The sequence below is a fragment of the Nicotiana tabacum genome, chromosome 17, assembly GCF_000715075.1.
Source record: "Nicotiana tabacum cultivar K326 chromosome 17, ASM71507v2, whole genome shotgun sequence".
Lineage (NCBI taxonomy): Eukaryota > Viridiplantae > Streptophyta > Magnoliopsida > Solanales > Solanaceae > Nicotiana > Nicotiana tabacum.
The window spans coordinates 127,586,561-127,597,693 of NC_134096.1; positions in this window are offsets into that span (position 1 = coordinate 127,586,561).

Here is an 11,133-nt window from a genome sequence, read left to right on the forward strand (position 1 = left end):
TTTGTTCTGGCACATATTTATGATTCTAGTGCGGATATTTCTTCCATGGGTTCCATCCCAGTTGTCTGTGAGTTATCAGATATATTTCCTATAGATTGGCTGGGGATTCCACCCGATAGAGATATTGACTTCTGTATTGATTTGGCTCTGGGCACCCAGCCAATTTCTATTCCACCATACTATATGGCCCCATCGGAGCTAAAGGAATTGAAGGAGCACTTACATGACTTGCTTGATCAGTGGTTCATTAGACCTAGCGTCTCGCCCTGGGGTGCACCAGTATAATTTGTAAAGAAGAAAGATGGTTCAATGCGGATGTGTATAGATTATCGGCAGTTGAACAAGGCTACTATCAAGAACAAGTATCCGTTGCCAAGAATTGATGACTTATTCGATTAGCTTCAGGGTGCCAAGGTGTTTTCGAAGATCGATTTGAGGTTTGGTTACCATCAATTGAAGATTAGGGCATATGATGTTCCTAAGACAACTTTTCGGACTCGGTATGAGCATTATGAATTCCTAGTGATGTCATTTGGACTGACAAATGCCCCAGCAACATTTATGGATTTGATGAATCAGACGTTCAAGCCCTATTTGGATTCTTTTGTGGTTGTATTCATTGATGATATCTTGATTTACTCCAGCAGTCGAGAGGAGCATGAGCAACATCTTCGGATTGTGCTTCGGACTTTGGAAAATAATTAGTTATATGCCAAATTTTCAAAATGTGAATTTTGGCTAGACTCAGTTTCCTTCTTAGGGCATATTGTATCAGCATAAGGCATAAAAGTGGATCCTAAGAAGATTGAGGCAGTTCAGAATTGGCCTAGACCTACTTCAGCTATAGAGATCTGGAATTTCCTGGGTTTGGCAGGTTATTATCGTCGATTTGTGGAGGGGTTTTTATCTATAGCATCTTCTTTGACCAAATTGACCCAGAAGGGTGCCCCATTCAGATGGTCAGACAAGTGTGAGTTGAGCTTTCAAAAGCTCAAGACCGCTTTGGCTACGACGCTAGTCTTGGTATTGCCCACAGGTTCAGGATCTTATATAATGTATTGTGATACATCCCGCGTTGGGCTTAAGGCAGTTTTGATGCAAGATGGCAATGTGATTGCATATGCATCACGGCAGTTGAAAGTTCACGAGAAGAATTATTCTGTTCATGACATAGAATTGGTAGCCACCGTTCATACGCTGAAGATTTGGAGGCACTACCTTTACGATGTCTCATGTGAGGTATTTAATGATCATCGTAGTCTACAATATCTGTTTAAACAAAAAGATCTCTATTTGAGGCAGTGAAGATGGTAGGAGCTGTTGAAAGACTATGATATCACCATTTTGTATCATCTCGGAAAGGCCAATGTGGTGGCCGGTGCTTTGAGTAGAAAGGCTGTGAGTATTAGCAGTCTTGCATATATTCCGGTCCGTGAAAGGCCATTAGCCGCAGATGTTCAAACTTTGGCCAATCAGTTCGTGAGGTTAGATATTTCAGAGCCCAGTCGGGTTCTAGCTTGCATAGTCGCTCAATCTTCTTTATATGAGCGCATCAGAGAGCGACAGTATGTTGATCCTCATTTGCTTATCCTTAAGGACACGGTGCGGCACGGTGATGCCAAACGGGTTGTTGTGGGGGAAGATGGAATTCTGCGGATGCAAGGTCGTATTTGTGTGCCTAATATAGATGGGCTTCGTGAATTAATTCTTTAGAAGGCCCATAGTTTCCGGTATTCTATTCATCCGGGAGCCGCCAAAATGTATCACGATTTGCGGCAACATTATTGGTGGAGGAGAATGAAGAAGGATATAGTTGCATATATAGCTCGGTGTTTAAATTGTCAGCAAGTCAAGTACGAGCATCAGAGACCTGGTGGTTTGCTTCAGAAGTTAGAAATTCCTGAGTGGAACTGGGAGCGTATCACTATGGATTTTGTTGTTGGGCGCCACGTACTTAGAGAAAGTTCGATACAGTATTGGTTATTGTGGACAGGTTGACCAAGTCAACATATTTCATTCCAGTAGCAGTTACCTATTCTTCAGAGTGGTTAGCGGAGATTTACATCCGCGAGATTGTCCGCCTTCACGGTGTGCCCATGTCTATCATTTCTGATCGAGGTGCGCAGTTCACCTCGCACTTTTGGAGGGCTGTACAACGTGAGTTAGGCATGCAGGTTGAGCTGAGTACTTTATTTCACCCACATACAGATGGACAGTCAGAGCGCACTATTTCGATATTGGAAGATATGCTTCGCTCTTGTGTTATAGACATTGGAGGTTCTTGGGATCAGTTTTTGCCACTTGCAGAGTTTGCCTATAATAACAGCTACTAGTCTAGCATTTGGATGGCTCCATATGAAGCATTATACGGGAGGCGATATCGTTCGCCAGTTGGCTGGTTTGAACCGGGAGAGGCTCGGTTGTTGGGTACCGATTTGGTACGTGACTCCTTGGAAAAGGTCAAGGTTATTTAGGATCGACTTCGCACAGCTCAGTCTAGACAAAAGTGTTATGCCGACCATAAAGTTTGTGATGTTGCATTCATGGTTGGAGAAAGAGTATTGCTCCGAGTTTCACCTTTGAAGGGTGTAATGAGGTTCGTAAAGAAGGGCAAGTTGAGCCTTAGGTATATAGGACCCTTTGAAATTCTTGAACGGGTAGGTGAAGTAGCCTACAGACTTGCACTACCGCCTAGTTTATCAGCAGTTCATCCGGTGTTCCATGTGTCTATGCTCCGAAAATATCATGGTGATCCGTCCCATGTGTTAGATTTAAGCTCAGTCCAATTGGACAAGGATTTGACTTATGAGGAGGAACCGGTAGCTATTCTAACCCGAAAGGTCTGACAGTTGAGGCCTAAGAGTTATCCATCAGTTCGAGTATAATGGAGAGGTCAGCTAGTTGAAGCATATACCTGGGAGTCCAAGTCGGACATGCGGGGTAGATATCCACACCTTTTCACCAGCCCAGGTACTTATTCTAATTCCGTTCGAGGACGAACGTTTGTTTTAGATGTGGAGAATGTGATGACCCGAAAGGTCATCTTTAAATTTAATATTTATTTCTGTGTTCTGAGACCTCAAATAGTACCGTTCAGCTTTCCACGACATGCGTGCACAGTCCGTATAATTTTTCGGGAAGCTTTTATGTGAAAAATTGATAAAAATATGAATTTGCACTTTGAAACTCACTTAAGTTGACTCCGATCAATATTTTGAGCAAATGAATTCGGATCCGTATTTTGACGGTCTCGGTGGGTCCGTATGGTAATTTTGGACTTAGGAGCGCGTCCGGAAAATTATTTGGAAGTCCGTAATTAAATTAGGCTTGAAATGGCTAAAATAGAAATTTAAGTTTAGAAGTTTGACCGGGTGAGTTGACTTTTTGATATCGGGGTCGGAATCCGATTCTGGAAATGTGAATAGGTCCGTTATTTTATTTATGACTTGTGCAAATTTTGAGGTCAATCGTGCTTGATTTGATAGGTTTCAGCATCGAATGTAGAAGTTGAAAATTCTTAAGTTCCTTAAGCTTGAATTGAGATATGATTCGTGGTTTTAGCGTTGTTTAATATGATTTGATGTTTCATCTAAGTTTGTATGATATTTTAGGACTTGTTGGTATGTTTGGTTGAGGACCCGAGGGCCTCGGGTGAGTTTCGGATGGTTAACGGATCGAAATTTGGACTTAAGGAAAAATCTGAAAATTATGCCTTCTGGTGTAATCGCACATGCGGACATTTTCTCGTAGGTGAGAGCTCGCAGAAGTGAGCTGGGCAAGAGCAGAAACGGGGAGGGGCTGTGTCACGACTCAAAATCCAGCTAGTCGTGATGGCACCTAACCCAACCCGCTAGGTAAGTCAATTAACAACTATCTAATTCCAATCATATTTAATAAGACAGTTAAGTAAAGAAATTATCTGAATCTTATACATTTCCCAAGGGCTGGTAGTACAAATCATGAGCTTCTACGAATAGAGTTTACAAAGCTGAAATGAAGTAAATACATCATCTGTTTGAAAAATACATTAACAGAGTTTTATAGATCTAAGGCTACCATGAACAAGAGGCAGCTACAACCGGGACGCAGGTACATCTTCAAATCCAGCTCCCATCGAACACAACAACATCAGCAGCCAACATCTGCACGCAAGGTGCAGAAGTGTAGTATGAGTACAATCGACCCCATGTACTCAGTAAGTAACAAACCTAACCTTAGGTTGAAAGTAGTGGCGAGCTGGAATAAAGCTCGAGTCCAACACCAATATTCCACAACAGTTCATAACTGCATAGTACAAGTGATAATAGAGGTATCTCAGAAATACAATGCTCAGTTCGTCACAGTTCCAGAAAAATGGGCATTTCTTTTCAAGTATCTCAGTGAAAACCCAAATACTTCAACTAAAGTATTAAAACCATTAATAACTGTTATATGTTGTCCAAATGTTGGTAATTTTTGTCCTTTTGCTGCTGATTTACTCTTCACTTATTGCCATACATCCCCACCTTCCATCATTTGATTTTGTATACTGTGGTTCTCAGCATTCTTGTCTGGCATCTCCCTTTGAGCTAGGTTCAGTAATTTACCTTCAACATTAATAGGCTTCCATTCTGTCCTCTGTTTTGGGGCTTTCATGTGCTGTTGTTGGCCTATCTTGTTCTCCACCATTGCTGCTTGGGGGTGTTGTTTTTGGCAATTTGCATACACCTTGCACAATATGTGGGTTTCCACTCATACCATATTTCTTGCTCAATCATTCTTCCTTTTGAATCTTTTATTTTGATGACATTCTGAAGCTCCCTAGTTACATCAATCTCTACAAGAATTCGTGCAAATGAAATCCTATTTGCATTTGACATACATGCATCATCATATATGGGTTGACCCAAACCACTCCCAATTTTACTTAATGCATTTGCACTCCAACAACTCAATGGGAGATTAGGCAGTTTTACCCATATTTAGAATTGTCTTCGGGTCTTCAGCATCAAAATTAAAATCTACAGTCCAAGCCTTGATAATGACTGGTCGATTGCTCAACATATGAGGTCTTGAGTACATCACCAAATTCCTCTCTTCCAAACATGAAAAATTAATTACAAAATACCTAGCATTGTGATAATATACTTTTGGTTTTGCTGTGAACTCCCTTTGTGCTGCTACGAACCTCTCCATAGCCCTAGTTGTAGGTGAGCCACCAACAACATATGCTATTGCAGCATATTTCCATTTTTCAATCTCACTGTCAATATCCTCTTGTACCAATTCCACAATCGTCTCTCCCTCAACAATCGCAAGAGGTATAAAAGTCAGATCCATACCTCTTGCTGCCATTTTGTTCTCCTCAAATAGCGTCGACCATGCCTTTCCTCCTGGTTGTCCTGGTTCCAGTTGTAGCTTACGTTGTGCTCCCCCAATGTGAGTTACTGTTTCATTGGCTTTGTCACTTTGAACTGGCTTCAATTGTGGATCTATCCCTTTAATCTGCATCTGCCCTGTTTCCTTTGAGCTCAGATCAGTCTGCATGTGTACCGAAGTTATCCATGTAGGTGTTGGGGTTCTAGTACCTTCACTTCGCGAAGGAAGGGTTGGCCAAATCTTCGAATTATTTGTTGCATGTTCCTTTCCCTTGGTGCCTACTGGTTCCTTAGTCACTTTCCTTGGGTTAGTGATGGAATTGCTCCCACTTACCCCCGTCTTTGTCGATAAACTAGCAGTATTGCCTCCAGTCGCTAGAGTTTTTGGTGTTACCATACGTAGTACTTCTGAGTTCCTTCCCTCCATGAAATTGCTATCTTCCTCTATCAATTGTTTTGTAGCTTTTGACGGTCGACCTCGTGCCCTCCCCATTTTCGGTGAGCGCAAGTTAGCACTTCACGCTAAACGTGCGCCGAGAGAGAGAGAGAGAGAAAGGGTTTCTCTATTGGTTGAGTAGAACTTTAAGTTAATTAGAAATGAACAATTTAAGCACAATAAGGTTGAGTCTTGTTCTTAATTTTTTTTTAAATATTTATAAGTCTATTTTTTACATGGTAATGAAAAAAAAAATTGTAACCTAGGTACATAGAATTCATTCTTTCCAACTTTGTATAAAAACTAAAAGAGGAACAATATAATCTTTATTTAGACAACAAAAGCAATTTTCTTAACTTAAAAGGGTATGGTGGTTGGTAAATAGAATATGGTTATATGGAATTAGTAAACAAAATATGGTTACTTGGATGTAGTTTCGGGTTATATGGAATTGGTAAACAAATATGGTTACTTGGATGTAGTTTCGTTGGACTATTAAATCAACGTATAATTGTTGTTTTTAAATTCTTATATATTAGAAATTCTTACATAACTCAAATAAGGAAATATATTTAATAGTCAAAATTTTATTGATTTAAAGGTTCTAAATCTTAGGGAGATAATTAAATGACTATTTTGTCTATTGTGAACTCTATTTTTAAAAGGGTAAAAAAAGTGAACGACATTTCGTTAAAGGCCTTCATACTTTTAATATAGTATAGATATAAATATAGATATAGATAGATTATCACTATTATTACTTTAAGCAAAAAAATAACATTTATTATTGTATCATATATACACATACTATTTTAAGAACTATTTCAATCCTAGTTTTTTTATTATTGATATTTAATATTTTGAAGTCAATAAATTACAAAATTATTTAAATTCTTAATTGGATGTTTTCTAATGTTATACGAATTGTACAAACACTAAAATAAATAAGTGAATGAAACAAAAGCTGAGAATAAGAACAAAATCTCATTGTTGACATACATGGGATCTTTCACCCATTTCCTGTCAATCTTTCTTTTTTTATGTTTTTTCTCTTTAATATAATACTCCTAAATCAGAATGGAGTTGAAAGTAAAAAACTTTATTAACAAGACGAACCCTTACAAAGTGAACGAAACTTTCCTATTTTGGATTGAAAAGTGCATGAATTCTAGACTTAGAAAAATTAAAATCCTAAATATTAGGAAAATAATTAAATGACTACTCCTAATATTATAGGAATAATTAAATAAATACTCCTACATATTAGGAAAATAATTAAGTGACTGTTCTTAAATATTAGGAAAATAATCTAATGACTATTTTGTCCAATGTGAACTATATTTTAAAAGAATAAAAAAGACGAACGACATTTCGCTAAGGCCCTTCGTGTTTTTAATGTAGTATAGATATGCGATGGTTCATCCAATTATTTATGTAAAGGAACAATACATTTAATTAATTAGAAAATTACTATATATACAGTAAGGAAGGATTGTTGTAAAGCAACTGACATGAAAAAATTCAACATTTTTTTTTTTTGGTAATTATAAATTATATTACCAAGAAAATATTACAGCCAGATACAAGAAGATAGAAAATTACAAAACTAGGTTATGTCTTCCTACTAGGGTAATAATCAAGCTTCTTCAACTGCATTGCCAATCTCTTCCTCTTTCCACTCTCGGCAATGTATGTCTTGAATGATATGTCTCACCACAGTTGTTGCTGGTATGATTTTTTGTTAGAAAGATTTTGTTGTTCATTTTCAGCCACGTATAATAGACACTTCCTGTAAGGGCCATATGGTATATCTCCGATTTTGCATTGTTGCCATAGGCATGTGTTTGTACCACTCAATTTTTTCCTCCCATCCCATAGTATGTCGTTTCATACCCTGCCACCGGAGAATCTGCTGCCAAACCTGAAAGGTAATTGGACACTTGAAGAATAGGTGTTGCACATTCTCATCAGCATTATCACACAATGGACAGGTCGTGCCATAGTCCATGCCCCAATTCTGCAATCTAGTCCTCGTGTATAGTCTGTCTTGTATTGCAAGTGTGTTGATCCAAAATGTCATCTTTAAATTTAATAATTAATTATGTGTTCTAAGACCTCGAAAAGTACTATTTATCATTTCCCGACTTGCGTGCGCAGTCCGTAAAAATTTTCAGAAAGTTTTTATGTGAAAAATGGATTAAAGTATGAATTAGAGCTTTAAAACTCAACTGAGTTGACTTTGGTCAATATTTTGAGCAAACGGACTCGGATCAATATTTTGACAGTTCCGGTAGGTCCGTATGGTGATTTTGAACTTAGGAGCGTGATCAGAATTTTATTTGAAAGCCCGTAGTGAAATTAGGCTTGAAATGGCTAAAATAGGAATTTAAAGTTTGGAAGTTTGACCGGGAGTTGACTTTTTGATATCGGGGTCGGAATCCAGTTCTGAAAATTTTTACGGCTCCGTTATGTCATTTATGACTTGGGTGCAAAATTTGAGATCAATCGGACTTGATTTGATAGGTTTCGACATCGAATGTAGAAGTTGAAAATTCTTAAGTTTTATTAAGCTTGAATTGGGGTGTGATTTGTGATTTTAGCGTTGTTTGATGTGATTTAAAGTTTCGACTAAGTTCGTATAATGTTTTGGGACATGTTGGTATATTTGGTTAAGGCCCCGAGGATATTGGGTGAGTTTCGGATGGTTAACGGATCAAATTCGGACTTAGAAAAAATCTAGAAAAATTTCTGTCTTTTGGTGTAATCGCACTTGCGAGAAATTGGCCGCAGGTGCGATGCCGCAAATGCGGCTCATGTTGCGTAGAAGCGCTTGCGCAGAAGCGAGAGGAAGGGCGCAGGTGCGAGCGAGCCCGCAGGTGCGATGGAATTTTCCGCACCTGCGAAGGCGCAGATGCGGTCCAAAGCTCGTAGAAGCGAAGGCAGCTGGGATGAGCAATTTCCGCAGATGCGGTATTTCACCGAACAGATGCGGAACCGCAGGTGCAAAAGCACTGGGCAGTGTACAAAACAGAAGGGTCCGAGAAATTTTATCATTTTTGATATTTCCAAAAGCGTGTGAGGCGATTTTTGAGCGAGAAATCACGGAAATCTTGAGGTAAGTCACATGTAATCATTGTTAGTCAATTATATTGGATTATCATTAAATATTTCGAATAGATTACATGTTTTTGGGGTGAAATTCGAGGAATTGGGCCTAGAAATTTCAAAATAAGAATTTGAGATTTGGAGGTCAAGTTGATGTCAGATTTTAGTAAAAATGGTATGGTTGGACTCGTGGTTGAATGGACGTTCGTATTTCGTAACTTTCGTCGGATTCCGAGACGTGGCCATTTTTGAGTTAATTTCGGATTTTATTGAAAAATATAGTATTTTCTTATGGAATTGATTCTATAATTTTTGTTGACTGTATCGAATTAATTACGACTAGATACGAGTCGATCGGAGTCGGAAAATTGAGGAAAAAGCATACTACGTGATTAAATTGGAGCAAGTCGAGGTAAGTGACTTGTCTAACCTTGTGTGGGGGAAATTTCTCCTAAGATTGGTATTGATGTGATTATTGAAATGTGTTAAAAGTCGTGTACACGAGGTGACGAGTGTGTACACGGGCTAAATATGAAAGATTATATTTTTAAATTGTGTAGGTCACTGTTGCGCATTTATTAAATTATTTTATCTTGTTATATTTTTCATCATTGATCTGAGATATATACTTTAAATTTGTTTGACTTTTTTCCTGCTAATTGTTTTACTTATTTAGTTGAAACTTGGTTTCTTTTATTATGTGTATTATTTGAAGGTTGATTTTTTTAAAATTAAATATTATTAATATGAAGTATTTGACATTTTTAAACTTGATATTGAAGCAACGTATTAAAGATTTTTAAATATTATTTTCCTGAATTATTTATTCCTGAATATTTTTGTAAGATTTTCGTACTCATTGTGATGGAGTCGTGAGCTCTTTATTGTGGAAACATATTGTTGTTGAATTATTTTGGCAAGTTAAATTATTTGAGCACTTGAGGTGCAAATTGTGATATATTGTGAAATTGATATGCATGCGGTGGTATAAGGTTTGAGTATTGAAACGCATGCGGTGAGATAAGGGTGGCTTGATACGCGTGGCTAGTAGGGAGAACTACTAGAAGTCATGCGGTATGATAAGGATGGCTAAAACGCGGGATGCTATTTCGGGAAAAATATTTTCATTAAAATAAATTATGAAGGCTCCCGCGGTGAGATAAGGAAATGAGATATTGTGAATTTATTTATGATTTGAGACTACGAGGCGGTACCTCGGGAGTGCCCTTGTTGATATTGATTTATGGCCGCAGTTGCCTTTGATTATTTGTTGTGATTTTCTTGAAGTTGAAAGAAAATTTTGTTTTATTTCCACGAGCTATTAATTGCCATTATTTGGTGTAATTAAATGTGACATACTACTTGATTCATTTTCATTGTCATTTTATCGTATTATATTGTTTAAACATTTTACCATGTCATTATTTATTCTCTAGTAGGGCATGACCTAACCTCGTCACTACTCTACCGAGGTTAGGTTTGGCACTTACTGGGTACCGCTGTGGTGTACTCATACTACGCTTCTGCATATTATTTTTGTGCAGATCCAGGTACATTTTATCAGACTAGGCATCAGTAAAATAACTGTACGATGAGATTTTGAGGTATATCTGCCAGCGTCCGCAGACTCCGGAGTCCCCTTCTATCATTATTGTGTTGCTTTCTTATATATATATATATATATATATATATATATATATATATATATATATAGAGAGAGAGAGAGAGAGAGAGAGAGAGAGAGAGAGAGAGAGAGAGAGAGAGACATTGAGGATAAATTCTTAGAAGCTTGTGACTTATTTCTACCGGGTTTTGGAAGTTGAAATTGTTTGAATTGTAGTTTATTTATTTCAGATATTTATTATTATTCCGCATTGATAGGCTTACCTAGTCTTAGAGACTAGGTATCATCACGACATCCTACGAAGAGAATTTGGGGTCGTGACAAGTTGGTACCAGAGCTCTAGGTTCATAGGTGTTATGAGTCACAAGCAGGTTTAGTAGAGTCTTGCGGATCGGTACGGAGACGTCTGTACTTATCTTCGAGAGGCTATGGAACTGTTAGGAAATATTCACTTCTTTGATTCCTTATCATGCGCCTTTGTTGATTTCAAAGTTCTAAATAATTATCTTTCTATTCTCTCACAGATGGTGAGGACACGCACAACTAGATCCGATGATCAGACATCCGCGCCCCCTGTTGGAGCCGCAAGAGGCCGGGGTCGGGGTAGAGGC